General features: G+C 33.1%; 1 pseudogene; it reads right to left on the bottom strand.

Moving 5' to 3' along the window:
• LOC134381627 (serine/threonine-protein kinase VRK1-like) overlaps positions 1-21,723 on the bottom strand; it is a 74,102-nt pseudogene extending 52,379 nt beyond the window's left edge.
• Positions 21,724-21,932: the final 209 nt, after the last annotated feature.

The raw sequence follows: 21,932 nt of genomic DNA, 5'->3' as shown, positions 1-21,932 counted from the left end.
CTATTTTTGACAAAAATTTATAGAATCAACAATGGTGACATCCACAAGAGTAAATGAAGTTTGCCATTCACCCTGCTCTTTCAATCACACATACTAGATTCAAGTATTTTCTGCAAATATATGCTGATAAACAACCATGAAGAACAATAAAATTTAAACACCTTGCGTTTTCACAAACTTTGTAAATATTCCCAACTATGTCTCTTTTATACATGTAGTTTTACCACCGTAATTTTTAACTCATCTTACTAAATTTCACTTCTGGGTGTACTGAATTAGTGTTTTCTTGACTTATTTGAAAATATTCTCACTTGCATTTTTTTCCTGCAGTCTATACAAAGAGGCTAATTTTTCAGACATTTCAAATTGATCACTGATCTATTGAAAAATCAGTCACAAGTGAGTAGTGTTAATAACATCGCTCAACTCATCAAGTGCCAAGGAAAATCACTTTAAGTCATATGCTTTACTTTTATTTAAAATAATTATATAATATTGCACCCTAAATTTCATCCTGAATGAATTGGATAGCTATTCTGCTATACCTGGCATTTCTCACACTTGTTTCTCAGCATTGAAATTCCATTTATATCTGGAAAATAAGCTATTTGGCAAGCCTTTTATTCCATATACAGTGATAGTCAAGAAGGCAATTTTTTTTTTTCTTCCACAATCTTAAAATCTAGGGAAAGGGCCCCTGACTTAAATTTGATAATTCAATACTTTCATATTGTATGTTGTAGGTAGAACAAGTGATTGAAAATTTAGGAATAGTTTGAATTTTATTAGAGAGACTATAGACCATGTAGATAGGATTTTTGAAGGGTTTTTTATTCTCTTTTAGATGTAACCATTAACTTTGTGAGAAACAGTCCTTGGTATTGATAGAAATACAGTGGAATCCATGTGACTGGGATATTCAAAATTTCCCTTAGTAAATAGGGCATTATCTGAACCGTAACGTATAATGATAGGAATTCCTAGTGGCCCTTCATCATCATGTCCACATAGAGAACCCTAATATATCATCTCATGTAAATTAACTTAACTGCTTGAATGAAAAGGAAAAAGTTCTAGCATGGTTTCTGTGTTGCTCTATAGGCTATGCTTGTTTTACAAAGGAGTTTCTCTGAAGCATAAAGAAAAAATAAATTCCCAGTGGTTATGCTTTGAGCAGAATATCTTCATTGCTCACTTTGACTAGAAAGAGTGATGACAGACACAAGGTGTGTGTGTGTGTGTGTGTGTGTGTGTGTGTGTGTGTGTATGCAAAGGCATATCAATGCACTGGACATTTTTCTCCTTTCCTAGGAAAAAAACGTAATTTTTTTAAAGGCAACAATATATCCAGCTTAAAAAAATAAAATATATCTCTCAGCTCCTTTACAGCTAAGAATAGCTGGGAGACACAGCTATACCAATGAATGTCCTATAAATAAAACTCACTAGATGAGACTTTTGAGAATCCTCTCAAATATGACCTAAATGACTGGCATCTACCATTTTTCCCAGGCCTAGAAGATAGACGCAGTTTTAAAGTGGAAAGGCCTTTCTAAGGCTATGAGGCAACAAATGGCAGGCAAATGATGGTTGAATATAACTTTAAGGAATGTAGGATATTTTATAGTCATGGAGCTTCTCTAAATATCTTGGCCTACTTTCACCTAAGAAAAATAAAATGCCTAATTTATTTAAACCATGTTTCATTCAGATTTACTTTTTCTCACAGCTCTTTCATCATGTGGACAGTAACATAGACCTGAATAAATATGAAACATAATCTGAAATTGGATTTATTTTCCTGCCTCCCATACTTCAGCCAGCACCATTATATTTATGTATCATAAAACATAGCTTGTGATCAATAAATCCAGTTTGCAATGTAAGAAACAATGTTATAGAACCATCTACAGTAGGAATAACTCTAAAATTTTATGATCTACATAGAAATTCTGAAGCATCTGAACCTATAGAAAAACAAAATTCTATCAGAGCCCCAATTGCTGAAACATTTGCAAAGTTGAAAGCCTTTACAATTGTGGGTACAATTTTTCTCTCTTCTCCCATCTAAGAACAAAAACACCCTAATAAGTGATTTAAAGTTTAGGTGGGCATAGAATTTAAGGTTGTAAATTATTTTTTCTCATATCTATAAAATATGAAACAAAAACTAATAGAACTAAAAGGACAACTAGACAATTCCAATATTTTATACTAATAGTTCAACATTTCTCTCTGAAGATTTGATAGAACAATTGCACAGAAAATCAACAAGGATGTAAAAGAAGTTAACAATATAATAAAAATAGAATGTAATTGATATTTATCAAACACTGCATGAAACAAGGGAAGAATATTCAATTCAAATGCCTATGGATCAGATACTAAGATAGACCATAAACCAGGCCATAAAACAAACCATAACAAATTTAAGATAATAGAAATTATACTGAGTGTGTTCTCTAATCACATGGAACCAAATTAGTAATATAAATCTACTAGGAAAATCTTAAAACACTTTGAAACTAAGCAACATACTTCTAAATAATTCATAGGCCAAAGAGGAAAACTCATGCGGTGCTTGTGTCCTGCAATATTCACATGTTGAAGCAATCCCTAATGTGATAGTACTAAGAGGTGGGGGTGCCTTGGAGAGGTGATTAGGTTATGAGGGCTCCACCATCATAAATGGAATTAGTGCCATTATAAAAGAGGCCCAAGGGAGCTTGTTTGCTCTTTCCTCCATGTGAGGATGCAATAAGAATGTTCCATCTTTGAAACAGAGAGGGAATCCCTGATACATCAAAATCTGCTGGCTCCTTATCTTCGATTTTCCTAGCATTCATAACTGTGAACAATAAATTTCTGTTTTTTATAAATTACCCAATATAAGGTATTTTGTTTTTGTAGCCCTGGCTGACTAAAACACATGGAATCAAAAAAAAATTATTGAAGTGAATGAAAATGAAAAACAGCATATCAAAATTTGTGGGACAGATATGAAACAATGTTCAAAAGGAAATTTATAACCCTAAGTGCTTATTAAAAAAAAATCTGAAATCAACAGTCTAAATCCTACCTTAAATATCTAGAAAAAGAAGAGCAAAATCACCCCAAGGTAAGCAAAGAAATTAAATATTAAAGATAGAAGCAGAAATCAATGGAATTGAAAACAAAACAATACAGAAAATCAATGAAAGCGCGACATGCTTTTCTAAAAATATAATAAAATTAACACACCTCTTGGGAGACTATGAAAAATAAAGGCACCACACAAATTGCTAATATCAGGAATAAAATAGAAGTTATCACTACAGATATTGCAGGCATCAAAAGGATAAGAGAATACCACAAACAACTTTACATATACATATTTGACAACTTAGATGAAAAGACCCATTTCATCTCAAAGCACAAACTAAAACAACTCAACAATATTAAAGAGTTAATTTGAATAGCCTATATAACAGCTGAGGAAATTTAATTCATAATTAAAATCCTCACTAAAAATAAATCCCTAAGCCCTTATGCTTTCACTAGAGAATTTTACCAAACATTTAAGGGAGAATTAACACCAATTTACCAAAATCTCTTCAGAAAATAGAGGAGGACAGAACACTTCTGAATTCATTTTATGAAGATAATACTACCCTAATACCACGATGTTACAAAGACCATGAAATAAATCCATAGACGAATGTCACCCATGAATGTATATACCAAAATTCTTAAAATATTAGTAAATAGAATTCAGCAACAAATAAAAAGATATCATACATCAAAACAAACTGGAACTATGCCAAGTATGCAAAGCAGGTCAAATATTTTACAATAAATCAATGTAATCCATTCATTTTATTAATAGCCTAAAGAAGGCAAAATGTCATGAGTTCACCTGAAAAAAGCCATACCTATGTAAATAGGAATATTACCAATATCAAAGCTGAAAGGAAAAAGTTAGCAAAAATCAACACCCATTCATGATAAAAGCTTTCAGCAAACTGGGAATAAAGGAAACTCCCTCAATTTTATAGAGAACATCTACACTAAAACTATAGGCAACATTATGTTTAATGGTGAAAGACTGAATTATTTTCTCCTAAGATCAAGGATGACACAAAGATATATATGAAGATTTATTATAAGATTTTAGATCCCACAATCGTGGAAGCTAAAATGTTCCAAGATCTGCCATCTGCAAGCTAGAGATCCAGAAAAGCTGGTGGTTTAGGTTCAAGTCCTGAAGCCAGGCAGCTAATGGCAAAGATTCTAGTCTGGTCTGAAGGCTCGAGAACCAGGCATGCCAAGGCCAGGAGGTCATTTTCCCAGCTCTCCAGATTGGCGTATAGATAATTGCACACTTCTCCACCCTTTTGTTCTATTCAATGAATTAGGTAATGCTTATGCTTACTCACATTGGGGAGAGCCATCAGCCTTATTTACTTCATCAATCTGAATGCTAATCTCTTCCAGAAGCACCATCGTAGACACACAGTAAATAATGTTTAAGCCATTAACTGGGCATCCCTTGGCCCAATTAAGTTGACACATAAAATAACCAACCCAATCTTGTTCCATTCATTTATGTGTTATCTCTCTGCCAGTACCACATCGTTTTGATTACTGTACAGATTAGTAGTTGCCAGGGCTAAAGGAAGAAATGGGGCAGGAAAGAAATAATGTGTTCATAAAAGTGCTGCAATGCCACAGGACTATCCTTGTAGTGAAGGAACACTTGCATATCTTGTATGTTTCAATGTAAATGTCTTTGCTGTTATATTGTACTATAATTTTGTAAAATGTTATTATTGGGGGAAACTAGGTTAAAGGGACAAGGAATCTCTTTGTGTTATTTCTTACAACTTCATGTGAACCTATAATTATCTCAAACTTAAAGTTTAATTTAAAAAGGGTTTTTGGAAAACACATTAATTTAATAATAATGGTTTCATCAAGGACCAGGAGTTTGTATGACATGATAGGGTAGGTCGGCATGAATCTTTGGCTTTCTATGGTATCGTAATACTTGTTTCCCAAGGAAAGTTTCAAAGAAATTTTTATCTTCTCAGACATCAATTTTCAAAGAATAATGGCTTCTTTATTGGATGATTACTTTTCTATTCATTGTACCCATGAATAATACATATACCTATATATATATATATATAAATGTATGTATATTCTCATTTTATATGTATATAAATGTCCATTTCAAATGGTATTATATTTTAAACCATTATCTGTTATTCACGTAAATTTTAGAATCACATAACATATCATGTATACATTACTTATGCTCAGATATTATGTACACATGCAAGTATTAGGAATCATCAATAATTTATTCATTAAATTTGTATACAATGCACATTAAAGTTTTTGCTACAGCTGAAGAATTTACATCAAATACTTTACTCACAGTGTTTTTTTCTTACGAAAGTCTTTTCTAATCTCCTCTCTTTGCTTTTCTCTTATTACCACCTGAGGGAAAAAATATTGACATGACAGATGAAGGCCAACCATATTTAAAGAATCCTAGGTATTTATCTATATTTGGCTTTTTTTATGATCACTTGACTTCATTTTTCTCTGTCATCTAGAATGTTAAGTACTTGAGCTATTTTTCTTTTTTACTCTCTTTTTCTTTTTTGCTAGAAAATCATACCTTCCTCAGGTCCAGATAGAAATCCTAAGGTGAATATTGTTCTATGATGCTGAGAGTATATAAATTAATTTTCCTTTTCCAGACTTACACTTTTCTTTGGTTTTATGTTTTTCAACATTAAATTTTAAGAACTTGAAGACAGATTCAGTTGTAGGCTTAAAAAGTATTAGTCAAAATAAAGGCACAGTCCAAATCATAGCATTCTTTCTTAAGCAAGAGAAGTCTTGATGACACTACACTACTAATTTCTCAGGTCATTCTAGATTTTTTACATGTCTTTTTAATTTGCCTACAATCACTTTTAATATTTCCATCAAGAACAGTTGTTCCAGTGTATAGATTCAAGAATAATAAAATATCTTAGCCAGAGTCTTACACAAAGAAAATATAAAAATAATAAAAAGGAAAAAATGAATATATTGTAAAAAAAAAAAAAAAAAAAAACCGTGGTGCAGGTAGATAATACATAGAATGCTAAACCTAATAAAAGTTAAGAAAGATAAATCATGCTGGAGAAAAAATTTGCTGAGTTGCTCAGTGAGGGGGATTAGCCATGGATTTTAAGCTAAAGTTTGTGGTGATTATGTTCCTTAAGTATTAAAACTGGAAATCCACATAGACCAAAACTTATCCATAAATTCTTACACAGAAAGTTAAAACTGTCTCATTGTTAAATGAACAGGATGCTCCTTATCCTGTCCAGCTGGTTAGACAGAATTAGTAATGATGAAACACATTAGTCTGTTTTGATGTCTCCAAGTCCAGTAAGTGGAAAATATTACTCTAAAAATAAATGTCAATTGCCTTAATATGTATAATCTGTTTGCCAAAAAAGAAATTTCTAAATACATGTTGAAATTTAGATTAGAAATCAGCCTCAATAATTACCCAAATATTTTGAAGCTATTACTCCAAACTGTTCAAAATATTCCAATTTAATATTTCATTTTAGTGCCATAAACTTCCTTCGGTTTTAATGGCCACGCTATCAAGATGCTTCAAAACTGCAACATCTACATTCTTATTAAAAATAATTTATTAAGACAAATAATTTCTTTTTAAATTTATATTTAAACATATTTCTTTTAGCTTCACACATTTTCTCCAAAATTCAAAAAATGACCATGCTAGCATATTATGTATAAAAATGACAACAACATCCATATACTCATTAAAATTATTTTAATGAAACTATCTTTAGCAATTCCAAAACAACAGTTAATTGTCTACGTAATTAATATCCTTAGTGAATCTATTTAGTCCTTAATTTTCAATAATGGATACCAAATTTCCAAACATTTGCTCATAATGAAAGTTATTCCCCTGAGCTTATAGCTTTTTGAGGAAGGTAACCAAATCTCTTTAATTCATTCTCTGAGGGGAATAAGTAGTAGATCTCTGGGGAGACTCACCTGTTAATGTGAATTACATTGATACAATTTCTAAGCACTATTGTTCTGTAAATTATCATTTGTAATTTGTATTAATATGAATAAGTAGCCATTGTAAGACAGTGCATTTGACACATTTAATTGAATGCATACCATCCTGAAAACCAAGTTAAACAGAATATCAATAAATACCTAAATTTAAAGTAATGTTAAATGTCACTTATTTCATGCCAGTGAAATGTATTATACTACATATTTACTTTGCTATTAATTTTATAAGCCACAATTTTCTCATTTCATCAAGATAATTTTTAAACAATTTTTTCAACTACAATGACTATGCTTGAATATAGTTCTTAACAGTATAAAGAAACAGGGCACTCTTATTTCTAATATACATCATATAATTAAATGTATTTTCTTATTCAAAAAATGAAACAGTTAATAAAGTGTTATCTATAATCACTTCATATAATTATTAATTCCATTTAAACACTTAAAACATCTGAAAGATTTAACACTGTACTTCTTATTCCAGGCCAATTTTTTCAATAATTCATATCAATTTTATGAGTAATACATTGTTCATATAAAATAATTTTTCCAGTTTCTGTATTTGCAAACTATGGTATCCAATATTTTCTACAAATTTCTTGGTTCTGTTGTGCCAGAGACAGCAGAGCTAATTCCATTTTATGACTGCCAATTAGAAATAGAAGTCTGGAGAATAAAAATGTAGGTAAAAAGTTAAAGTTAACATTCAATAATTTATAGAAGATGATAGCAAAAGGATAAAATGCATATGAGGATATATATTAGCAAAGAAAATGGAAGACATATTCAAAATACCTTCTGAAAATTTAAATGTGATTAACAAATTGAGAAATGCATTTTTATGTATCAATTAAAATGAAAATAATATATAACATAACCAAATTAAGGGATTTTAAGTTACTAGAGGTGTTAAAAATTTGTTCACTCATATACATTTTTTTCCTTAATGAATCAAACTTAATGACACTCACACAATAAGAGGCTTGAAATACCTTTGATTTCTACTTCTCACCAAAAGCTGGTTGAATATTTGTCCCAATCAGACCAAATGAAGTGCGTATAATAAACATTTTTAATGAGTACACAAAGACAGTTAACTGTGGGGCACTGAGCCAAAAAATAATAAAATTCCATAGACTAAGATTGCCATTATGGTATGATTATAATAAACCTTTGTTAACCCATTAAATGACCAGATAAACCAGTTTCCAGAGAAGGAAAGATCAGCAACTAAGCAGACCAGTGACAAAGCTCTGATAATAACCAGTAAAGGTCTAACACAACCAAAGAACACCTATAAAACCTATAAGAGTTAGAAGTCTTCTCAAATGCCCAGGCAAGAATGTAAAGATGTGAAGACTGAGAAAGAACAGGGAAATGTGTCCCCACCAAAGGGAACAAACAAAGCACCAGCATTTGACCCAGAGAAGCAACAAATCTATGATGTGTCTGACAGAGAATTCAAAATAACCCTCTTGATGTTTGGGAAGTCAGGAGAAAATACAAATAGAAAATTAAATGATGTCAGGAAAACAATTTAGGAGCAAAATGAGAAATTTGACAAAAGAATAAAATAAATTTAAAACAACAAATAGATATTCTAGAAATAAATAATATTTAACCTGATTTGGAAAATGTGATGGAACGTTCCAACAGCAGACTTAATCAAACAGAGAAAAGAATCAATGAGATGGAAGATAGAATACATGAAATTATCCAATTCAAAGGGCAAAAAAGAAAAAAAAAGAATTAAAGAAAGAAACAGAAACACAGCAAATATGGAACTCCCTCAAGTGAAATAACCTCTGCATAAGTGGCATACCCAAAAGTGGAAAAAGAGGAAGAGACTTAAAAAGCATATTCAGGGAAATAATGACTAAACATTTTCCAAGAATGGAGAAAGATGACAGCATCCAGATATAGGAAGATCAGAGGTCACCAATCAAATTCAATCCAAAGAGGAACACCCCTAGACAAATCATAATCAGATTATTTTTTAAAAAGACAAAGAAAGAATACTGAAAGCAGCAAGATAAAAGAAACATATAATATTCAATGGAGACCCAATGTCTCTTAGCAGATATCTCAGTAGAAACCCTACAGTCCAGGGATGACATTGTTAATGTGCTGAAGGAAAAAGACTTTCAGCCAAGAATTATGTATGCAGCAAAACTAACATTCAAATGTGAAGGAGAAATAAAGTCTTTTTATGGCAAACAAAAGCTAAGGGAATTCATCAACACTAGAACTGCCTTACAAGAAATGCTAAAGGGAGCTCTCCAATCTAAAAGAAGATAACACTATAGAGTAGCAAGAAAACATCTGAAGGTACAGAATATTCCAGTGGTGCAAAGGTGGTGAATAAACCACTTATGTCTATAGGAATAAGACAAATGGACAAATCTACCAGGACAATAACATATACAACAATCATATATGAGATAAGCAATTTTAAAAGTTGTAACTGGGACTGTAATTTAGTGCAACCATTATGGAAAACTGTAGGGAGGTTCCTCAAACAAGTGTGGCTAAAACTGCTATACAATGCAGCAATCCTGCTGCTAGGTATATACGCAAAGGAATGGAAATCATCATGTCAAAATGATACCTGCACTACCATGCTTATCACAACTCTATTTACAAAAGCCGAGAGATGGAACAAAATTAAATGTCTACTAACAAACGAATGGATAAGGAAAATGTGCTATATTTACACAATGTAATACTACTCAGCCATTAAAAAAATGAAATTCTGCCATTCACAGCAACATAGATGAACTTAGAGAAAACTGTGTTAAGTGAAATAAGACAGGAACAGAAAGGGAAATACCACATGTCCTCACTCATAAGAGGAAGCTAAAAATAAATAAATAATAAACAAAGAAAGAAAGAACAACCACAATAACGCATTGAACTCCAAAAAGGAGAGAACAGATCTGTGGTTACTAATGCTGGGAAAGGGGAGAGGGAGGGTGATTAGCAAGAAATTTGTAGAGTCACAAAGAATGATTACATTTTTTAATGATGAATATACTAATTATCCTCATTTGATCATCATATATTGTACATAGTTATTGATATTCAACTGCACATCCCATATATGTATAATTAATTACGTTTCAATAACAACAACAACCAAGTTGAAACTGGGAACAATAAAATGTCAAAAAGTGTGTGTGGTGGGGGGAGGGAGAATAAAGCTAAAGCATAGAATTGTTTTCATTTTTTTCTTAGAAATTAAAGTTAACTTGTTATTAGTCTAAAATAATTTTTTACGATTATAACATTTTTTGTAATCCTCATGGTAACTGTAGTGGATTGAATTATGTCCCCCCAAAACTCACTGAAGCTTGAATTGTGTCCCCAAAGTTTTATGTATTGGAAAATTAGTCCCCACTATAACTGTTAAGAAGGTGGGAAATCTTATGAGAATTGAAAGGTGATTTGACTGTAGGACTATGCAGTAGTGAGTGGATTAAAAATGTGGTCAGGGGCATGGTTATGAGCACTTTAAAAGAAGAGGAGAGTCTGTCTTTCTCTGTCTCTTTCTCTCTGCTTCCACCATCTTGCCATGTGCTACCCCTAGGTCACTGTTGCCACTACCAGATGGACTTTGGACTTCCCAGCCTCAGAAACTGTAAGCAATAAATTTCATTTTCTTTATAAATTACCCAGTTCCAAGTATTTTGTTAAAAGCAAAGCAAATGGACTAATACAATAACCAAAATACTAAAACTTAGAAGAGACATACTAAAAATAAATAGCAAGTAATCAAAATATATACCTAAAGAGAACCTCTCAACCACAAAGGAAGAAGAAGACCAGAAAAAATGGATATACAAAGGAACCAAAAAAAAAAAAATTAAAATGGCAGTAACAAATTCCTATGTATCAACAATGACCCTAAATGTAAATGGATTAAATGCCCCAATTAAAAGACAGAGTGGTTTAGAAGATTTTAAAACAAGAACCAAAAATACACTGCCTATGAGAAACACACTGAACCTATAAAAATACACAACAGCTGAAAGTGAAGTGATGGAAAAAAGATATTTCATGACAAAAAAAAAAAAAAGAGCAGGAGTAGCTATACTTATATCAGATACTGTAGGACTGCTTCCTTTTTCTAAGCAAAAACAACAGATGGCCTAAACGGATAAAAGGTGGTGTCCAAGGGAAGTTAAGGGGGAGGGCTAAGCATAGAGAGGCAAGGCACATGCACATTTGACCTTTTCAAGGATTGGCCTAAGCTTGGAAATCCCCGCCTGCTAAGCACATAAATATGATCTTTTGTGTTACAATAAACGGAACTGCCTGACAGAACCCCCACTGCATGTGTGTGTGTGTTTGTTCCCTATTTGGGAAAGCAGCGGCGTGCTCACCCATCTCTTGGAATCTCTTTTCACCCCACGTCCTGGGGGGAAGAAAAGGGCAATCCCTTTGGCCCCAACCCTCTAGGGAAAGGAAAAACCTGTTGGGGTCCCATGCAGCCTCTGGAGACGCCCAACAAGATACAATATACTTCAAGCCAAGGAAAGTAAAAAAAGATAAAGAAGGTCATTACAGAATGAAGAAGGATTCAATTCAATAAGAGGACATAACATTTCTCTCTCTCTCTCTCTCTCTCAATATATATATATGTGTATGTGTACATGTTTGTGTGTGTGTTTGCACCCAACTCCAGAGCACCAGTTATATAAAACAATTATTATTGGCCCTAAAAAAAAGAGAGATGTACTCCAACACAATAATAGCTGGGGAGTGTAATACCCCACATTCAGCAAAGGACAGATCATTCAGACAGAACATTAATTATCTAAGAAACATTAGAATTAATAGCTACTATGTGCTGACTTGACCTAACAGACATTTATAGAACATTTCATCCAATAGCTGAAGAACACACCTTCTTCTCAGCAGCACATGGGACATTCTCTAGAATAGAATATATGTTAAGTCACAAAACAAGTCTCAACAAATTAAAAAAATCATAGTCATATCATATACCTTGTCTACCACAATGGAATAAAACTAGAAATCAACAACAAAAGGGACACTAGAAATCTAGAAATTGTATGAATATGTGGAAATTAAATGAAATGCTACTAAGCATCGGATTGGCCAAAGAAGCAGTCAAAAAGAACTTTAAAAAGTTCCTGGAGACAAATAAAAATAAAAACATAAAATTTCAGAACCTATGAGATACAGCAAAAGCAGTAATAGGAGAGAAGTTTATAGCAATAAATGCCTACATCAAAAAAGAAGAAAGACTCCGAATAAACAACCTCACATTACACCTTAAGGAGCTATAAAAACAACAAACCAAACACAAAATCAGTAGAAAGAGAGAAATAACCAAGATCAGAGCAGAAATAAATGAATTAGAGGGAAAAAATATATATAGAAGATTAATTAAACAAAAAGTTTTTTTGAAAAAAAAATAAACCTTTAACTAGACTAACAAAGAAAATATAGAGAAGACATAAATAAATATGAAAAAGGATGCATTAAAACTGACACCACAGTTTAAGATGCTACTATGAACAACTATATGTGAATAACCTGGAAAACCTATGAATAAATTCCCAGACACATGCAACTTACCAAAGTTGAACTTGAAAAACTAGAAAACTTTAACAGACAAGTAATAAGTAATGAGATTGAAGCAATAATAAAAATTCTTCCAACAAGGAACACCCCAGGACCAAATGCCTTTATTGCTGAGTTCTACCAAGCATTTAAAGAACTAATATCAATTCTTCTCAAACTCTTCCAAAAAACTGAAGAGGAGGGAATACTTCCAATCTCATTCTATGAGGCCCCCATTACTTTCATACTGAAACTGGGCAAGACACAATGAATAAAGAAAACTACAAGCCAATATTCCTAACAAACACAAATGCAAAGATCCTTAACAAATACTAGCAAACAGAATCCAACAGCACTTTAAAAACATCACACACCATGATCAAGTGAGAAACATCCCAGGGATACAAGGCTTGTTCAACATATGCAAATCAATAAAAATTATACATCACGTCAACACAGTCATTTCAATAGATGCAGAAAATGTATTTGATAAAATCCAACACCCCTTCATGATAAAAACACTCAACAAATTAGGAATGTAAGGAATGTACCTCAACACAATAAAGGTCAAATACAACAAACCCACAGCTAATATCATCCTGAATGGACAAAAATTGGAGGCTCTTCTTCTAAGAGCAAGAAAAAGACAAGGATGCCCACCCTTACCACTCTTATATAACGTATTACTAGAAGTTCCACACAGCACAGCAAGGCAAGAGAAAGCAATAAAGGGCATTGATACTGGAAAGGAGGAAGACAAATTATACCTATTTGCAGATGACATGATCCTATGAATAGAAAACCCTAATGACTCCACCAAATTTTGCTACAAATAATACACAAATTGAGTAACGTGGCAGTATACAAAATCAACATGCAAAAATTAATAGCCTTCCTATATTCCAATGCAAAATAGCCAAAGAAGAAATCAAGACAGTAATACCATTCACAATAGCTACCAAAAAATGAAATGCCTAGGAGTAATGTCAACCAAGGAAAGAAAACCATAAAACACTGGTGAAAAAATTTAAGAGGACTAAATAAATGGTAAGATATCCAATGTTCATGGGTCAAAAGAATTAATGCCATCAAAATGTCCATATTACCCAAAGCAATCTGCACATTCAATGCAATTCCTATCAAAACACCAACGACATTATTTACAGAAATAGAAAAAAAAATCTTAAAATATGTATGGAATCTCTAAAGACCCCATATAGTTGAAGCAATCTTGAACAAAAACAACAGAGGTGGAGGCATCACACTTCCTGACTTCAAAACATACTATATGATAGATCTGCAACATAACCAGTGCCACTTTAGACAAGCCCAAGCACAAAATGGTGCTACCTACGTCCGCCCCTCCCCTCCCCTTTCCCTTTATGAGAAGCCTCCTGACTTAAACAGAAACCCCCTTTGCTTCTGCAAGGAAGCAGTTCTCCTCCCCAACCCCATTAGCATAATGACCCTCCTTGATGGTATCAGCCAATGCTTGGTGCACTATATAAGCTCTACCACCCCCACACCTGGTGCTGTCCACCATTTTCAGGGCAGCTCTGGGCTGCCTGCCACTCTGAGCACAGCCCAGCAGATTTTCACCTTTAATTAAGCTTGAATGGTACCCGGCATCTCGGCTCACTTTCTTTCACTATAAATCTATAGTAACCAAAACGGTATGGTGCTAGCATAAAAAAAGACAAATTGACCAGTGAAATAGAGTAGAAAGCCCTGAAATAAACTCACATATTTACAGCCAAGTGATTTTTGTCAAAAAAATACAATGAAAACAGTATAGCCTCTTCAACAAACGGTCTGGAAAACTTAATATCCACATGCAGAAGACTGAAATTAGGCCCCTATTTCTCACCATACACAAAAATCAACTCAAAATGGACTAAAGGCCTAAATTCAAGACCCAAAACTATGAAACTACTAGACTCAGGGGAAATGTTACATGAAATGGGAGCTGGCAGCACTTTTTTGAGCAAGACTACAAAGACACAGGCAAATTATGTAAAAATACATAAGTGGGGCTACATCAAACTAAAAAGCTTCTGCACAGCATGGGCCGCTGTCAACAAAATGATGAGACAATTATGGAATGGGAGAAGGTGTTTGCAAACTACACATCAGACAAGGTTCTAATATCCAGAATGTGTAAGGAATTCAAACAACTCAACAGCAAAAACAAACAAAAAACACTCACTTAAAAAAAGGGCAATGAACTTGACAGACATTTCTGAAAAGAAGACATGTAAATGGCCAACACGCCAACTTGCTTCACTTCCCCTGTTTTTCCATTTTTCTCCAGTATCTATCCTGACCTATTCCATTTCCTTATGTCTTTTCTACAATGTCCTCCTATAACATCCAACCTCTACCCTTCCCCAAAGCTAAATTTTGAATTCTCACAACAGTTTTTTGCACATCTTCAGTTACTTCTAATTGTCTTGATTCAAGTCTTTTCCTGAACTGTTCAGAAGTCAGACTTGTTCCACTTTTTTTGGTCGTTATGAAATGACTGTGTCCAGTTCCACCTCCCTACAGCCTCTGGTGCTCAGGAGAGCCCTGGCAAGAGATGGGGGTGCATGTCCTTTTCCTTCTTGCTGAATGTCTTCCATATCATGTTTCCATAGCTGTGATCCATCCCTTGGCCTTAACTTTGTAATTTGGAGAATATATGCAAACATACGTAAAGGCTCTATATATGGATGACAATGGAATTTTATGAATTCTAAAATAAAACCCAGAAGCAGAAAAAAAAAAAAAAAAAAAGTGGCCAACAAGCACAAGAAAAAATGTTCAAAATCACTAATCATCAGAGAAATGCAAATTAAAACCACAATGAGATATCATCTCACTCCAGTTAAAATGGCTATTATCAACAAGGCAAAAATGAACAAATGCTGGTGAGGATGTGGAGAAAAAGGAACTCTCCCGCATTGCTAGTGGTAATGTAAGTTGACACAGCCACTGTGGAAAACAGTAAGGAGGTTCCTCAGAGAACTAAAAATAGATCTACCCAGCTAGAAATGAAATCAATATAACCAGAGATGCCTATTGCAGCATTGTTCACAATAGCCAAAAGGCTGAATTAACCTAAATGTCCATCAATGGATAAATGAATTAAAAAACTATGGTATATATACATGAAGGAATACTACTCACCTATAAAAAAAATAATAATATCTTGTCTTTGCAGCAACATGATGGAACAGGAAACCATCACATTACATGCAGTAAGTCAGGCACAAAAAGGGAAATACTGCATGATATCACTCGTATGTGGAATCTAAAAAAAAAGCATTTTTTATACAAGTAGAGAGTAGAATAAAGGTTAAGGTAACCAGGAGGGTTAGGAGGAGAAGGGGTGGACTAATGGGTACAAAGCAGTGCTATTTACCTTAAGTGAATAGGATTTTATATAGAGTATAAACTGCATCATTGTGCAATATATCCATGTATTGACACAACATAGTATTCCCATGAATATGTACAAGTAAATGTTAAAATATTTTGAATGAAAAAATATAATGTAGCAGTTTGAAAGTAAAATGATAGAAAAAATTATATCATGCAAATATATCAATTAAGAAACAAGGATTTATATAATTTTTTCCTGGAGAATTCATTATGTGACAGTGTTTTTATTTTATTCTGGGTGCTCAATTTAAAAATAAAGAAATAAATAAAAGCAAAGCAACATTTTTAAAGTTCTCCACTGTTAAGCTCTCAACTGATTTACAGTAGTTGGGAAATTCATGGACAGTTAGAAAGCCTTTTCAATTAAGGTACAACTTCAAAAATAATAGGAAAGAAGTGCTTTCAAGAGCTGAAAGCTGTGGCCACATGGAACGAAAGAATAAATGGTGAGGGTTTTGTATGATGTTCATATTGAAGTTATATTCTTTTATAGCTCAACAGATCAAATGTGATGAGCCACGTATTACTTTAGGTTATGGGGCTTTCATTTTTACAAAGCCAAGTATCAGGTTGCTCTTCTTTTATAAATATCATGAGGGATTAGAGATTTGTATTTAAGAAAAAAAAGCAACATCCTAACTTCCGCTACCAGTTATGCATTGTGGGCTATTAGTGCTCTGGATGAAATAGACTTCTTTTAAAAGCTTCCAAAGGGGCTACGTTATTGTAACAAAAACTACAAAAGATGGAGTTCTTCTATGTAAAATCCGAATGAGGACACTTGATTTTCTCTATTATCTTTTGATTCTGCAGTTATTTGTCAACTGAACAAGACACACTGAATCTTCCATTATTATTCCTGAGAAACTAATTTTTCTTAAGTCCAGTAATTTGTTCTTTTAGGTTTTAACGATCTAATCTTAAAGTTTATGTAAGATCCTTTGTGAAACATACAACAAACATTACCACATATAAAATATTTTTGTAAAATATCAGTATTTTTGCACGTTCTCATCTACTTTTCTGTTCCTCCCACACTGTAACCTCCCTGGCCCTCTAGCTGATTCTTGACCATACCAAATTTACTGTGTATTAGGGGCCTTGCACAGATTTTTCCCTGTGCTTAAAATTCTCCTGCCAAAACAATCAGGTGACCAAAACCATCACTTACTTCAATCTTTTTCTCCAATGTCTTATTATGACTCAGACACTATTCCATCTCCAATATCCTATTTATAATAGCAACTTAGTCCTCTCTCCACTATATCTGAACTCACTTCTTTCTTTTTTCCCGCAAGGTATTTAGCATTTTAAACATATTTAATCACATATATTTTGCTTATTAATTGCATATTTCCCATTAGCAGAAGTTAAGTTCCATGAAATCAGGAACGTTTTCCCGTTCTGTTTACAAATATGAGCCGTCTCTCCCACAGTTTCAGACACATGATTGATACTTAAAATTTTTGTGAATGAATGTTGTAAAATATAATACATTCCTTTGTATGTGTTATAGGAAAAGATTTAATATATAGTATCACCTCTTCTTTTGCTTAAATTGCAACTCAGTATCTTGTTCTGTAAAATAATAATGTATGTAGTGTGTTCTTTTCCTTTAACTTGACACAAGTTTTTTGCTATTTAACTTTTCAAAAACCCTGCATAAGAACAAAAGTTTAGCATAGCTTTTGTAAACATAAATAATATGTGTGCCCAAGTCATTAAAATCTCTGTTACATCTTCATAATTATAATGTAAAATATGTACAGATATATGGTGATTTTGATTAATATTTTTATTAAAGTATCTTCAGAGAGAAACTAACTCACAGCATGAAATGGATATCTATCTGAGGATAAATCATTAATTATGCATTCATTTGGATAGGTGAAAATAATCAATATTTTAAAATAAATGCAAATTTTATTATGATAAAATATGAAATAAATTAAAATAATTAATAATCAATTGTTTTTAAAATATTTTTTCAAACTAGAAAATAGGTTAACACCTCATTTATATATACCCATGGTTAAATGCTATTAATGGATTAATTTATGTAGGGTAATATAAACAAATTTTACTAGAAAACAATAACACAATATTTTAGTTCTCTGCAAATAGTCCAGTGGTTACTCATTCATTTTCTCAGAGATCACAATATTATTTTACCTACTGTCCAACGTGACAAGGCAGATTGATTTAGGTTATGCCATTTTTACTGTTTGAAAAGTGTTTTTTGTTTGAAAACCCCCCAGGACCCCTAGTAGAAATATAGATGGAAAATTTTAAATTTTGGCTGCCTTTGCTGTTTCCCACCAATGCTGTACCTGGCTGATAAAACCAAGAGCTGTATCCAGATGTAACCAGACAACCTAGGGAAGGAACTACCCTGGGGAAGTTCTTGCTGTCCCTGAGTGATTAACTGGCTCATCTTGGCTTCTGTAACGAACTTGCCTTAGGCCTCGCCAAACCCCCTCCCTCCTCACCAGGAGGGAGTATGTGACTCTATGATAACTTTAACTATATGACTATATGATTTTTTGCCTGTGTGACTATGTGATTTTTTGCCTTTAAAAAAACCCTCAAACTTGGACTCGGGGCTGCTTTCTTACCAGAATATCTGGAGAAGCAATCGCCGGCCGGCTAATAAAGATCCCTCTTTTTAAATTCTCAATTGAGTGTTCTGGTTCTTTTTCTGAGCGACAGCCTCACAACACCAATACCTATGAGGAGTTGCCACATATATTTTGTTCAGTAGTATGTTTGTTTTTACATAGAGGGTTATTCTATTACCAATTATTCCATCATAGCCAGAATTAGAAGTCTTTATTATTTTTTCCATATAATAAATTTTTATGCAATATTGACTTTGTGGAATAAAAGTGTCCACCATTTTAAAGATAATTTAAAACTACCAAGTAGACATGAGAAATCCATGTGACTCTGAAAAAGTAAAGTTGAATAAAATACATATTGTTTCATAGGAAGGTCATCTGACAAAAGACAAATTCCTAGTAACAGAGATCATTTGAGAACCTGTTAAAGCTGTACAGATACATGTGGAGGAAGCCTAGATGCCCATGACACCCAACATTGTTGCCCATTACTTAGCCCATGTCTATGTGATATCTTGTGACCAGATGAAAGAGGAGAACAAATCCTTAATTTGTTTATTGCAATGATTAGGACATGAAATAGGACAGTAGTTTCAGAAATGTAAAGTAATAGAACGTTCAATATTGTAACATGAAAAGGTAGTACAATTTGTCACTTTCAGTATATTTCAGCATTTCTAACATACAAAACTATGGTGATTCTGAGATGCCTACAGCAGAAACTGTGTTGTCATAAGACTATTTATTTTAATATAAGCCATAGAATTTTTAAACCCTACTCATCACACTGACAGTTCTAAAATCCTCTTGGGTTCCAAAATTGTTAAAAATGATTTCCCTGTCCTGATACTATTCCATGAATCTATGTATTGCAATTTCTTTTTACAGCCTAATTAGAGAAGTAAGATTTACAAAGACCCAGAAGTCAAATCAATGTAATAAGAGCACTGTAATTTGTTTCACTGGGTCATATGGGTGAGTCGTGATCAAGAGTAAGAAAATTATGGTTGAAACTCTTCCCACTGACAGATTAACACAGAAGACTGGAACTTTAGATGAGACATTGTACTAAAGTAAGCACGTGAGCAAGTCATTAAACAGTACATAATTAAGGTTGAGGTCTACAGGTATTGACAAATGAAGACTTGAGCCAAGTAGTTTCTGAGAAATTACAGATCAGGGTTCAAGATATATATATATATATATATATATATTTTGGTCTCCAGATAATATCATTTTGCCCAATTTATACTAGGCATGCAACATGTTGTTGCTGACTATAAAATTATTGTCCATCCCTCTTATAAATAACCCAAAGGGTAACAGAGAAATGAGAGTTACATTTTTTTTTTTTTTTTTTTTGTCTTTTTCTTGACCGGTACTCAGCCAGTGAGTGCACTGGCCATTCCTATATAGGATCCGGTGCTGCGCTCCCAGCACCACACTCTCCTGAGTGTGCCACAGGCTCGGCCCAAGAGTTACATTATTAAAAAAGACCCACATTTCCATAATAGCTCTTCTACTCACCAGATGCTCGTATGCAGGTATTAAGTTAGCTGGATTATATTTGGGACCACTCAAAACTTATTTTTATCACTCCTTCATACACATTCATAGTCAAAATTGTCCTTTCAGACAATGTGAGTGTGTTTTTGTTGGAACAATTACTCTTATTTGAATTTTACTCTGTTGATTGTTTTCTTTTCTAGGCAGAAGCTTTTTAGTTTGATATAATCCCATTAGTTTATTTTTTTCTTTTTTTGTATATGTTTCTGAGGACTTATTCATAAAGTCTTTGCCCAGTCATACATCCTGGTGTGTTTGCCCTGTGTTTTCTTCTAGGAGTTTTAAAGTTTCAGATTTTATATTTAAGTCTTTAATCCATTTTGAGTTGATGTCAGTATATGGTGAAAAGTACTCATCAAGTTTCATTCTTTTACATAGGGATGTACAGTTTTCCCAGCACGATTTATTGAAGAGACTCTTCTTTCCCCATTGTATGTTCTTGGTAGCTTTCTCAAGGATCAGTTGGCTGTAAAAATGTATGTTGATTTCTGGGTTCTCTAATCTGTTTCATTTGTCTGCATGCCTGTTTTATGCAAGTACCATGCTGTTTTGGTTACTATAGATTTGTAATATACTTTGAAGTCAGGAAGTGTAATGCCTCTGGCTTTACCTTTTTTACTCACGTTTGCTACATAGTATTGGAAATACTTTCAGAGAAATTAGACAAGAGAAAGAAATTAAGGGCATCCACATAGGAAAAGACTAAGTCAAATTATCCCTGCTTTCAGATGATGTGGTTGTATATATAGAAAAGCCGAGAGAGTCTACCAAAAAACTCTTATGCTGTTAAGTAAATTCAGTAAGGTTGCAGGGTACAAAACCAATATACAAAAATTAGTAGTGTTTTTATAATCCAACCACAAACTAGAAGAAAAAGAAATCAAGAAGCAAGCCCATTTACAATAGTTACCAAAAATTAAAATACCTAGAATAAATCTAATCAAGGAGGTGAAAGATCTCTACAATGAGAACTATGAATCACTGCTGAAAGAAATTAAATAGCAGACCAAAAGATGGAAAGATATTTCTCATTCATGGATTGGAAGAATCATCATAGTGAAAATGTCCATACAACCAAAGCCATCCACAGATTCAATGTTATCCTCATCAAGATACCAATGACATTCTTCACAGAATTAGACAATACAATCCTGTTAATTTTTTAATGTATGGTGGGTCTGCTCTTATGCACTTTAAGTATAATCTGATGCCAATAGGTCAAGGAAGTCCTTGGATGCCTGAGGCTGTATAGGCAGTAAATATATAAATATAACCAGATACACATTTGTTCCTTGAGAACAAATGATTGGTCTTTACCAGCAAGCTGTTTGTCTCCTGAATGGATGGTGCCATATCTTGCTATTGGTTTCTGTTCCTGGTGATAAACGTTGGGCTCTAGCAGCAGCTGGACTTGCATTGTCGGTAGTATGAGTTCTTGGTAATTTTTTCTGTAATTTTTCAACTGAATGCATTTTTGACAATATGTGACTTATTTATCATCACACACCTATACCCAAGACCTTTTTTCTTCAATATTATATAAATATATATATATATATATATATATATATATATATATATATATATATATATATATATATATATATATATATATATATTCTTTTT

The sequence above is a fragment of the Cynocephalus volans genome, chromosome 7, assembly GCF_027409185.1.
Source record: "Cynocephalus volans isolate mCynVol1 chromosome 7, mCynVol1.pri, whole genome shotgun sequence".
NCBI lineage: Eukaryota > Metazoa > Chordata > Mammalia > Dermoptera > Cynocephalidae > Cynocephalus > Cynocephalus volans.
This window is presented reverse-complemented; position numbering and strand designations above follow the sequence as displayed.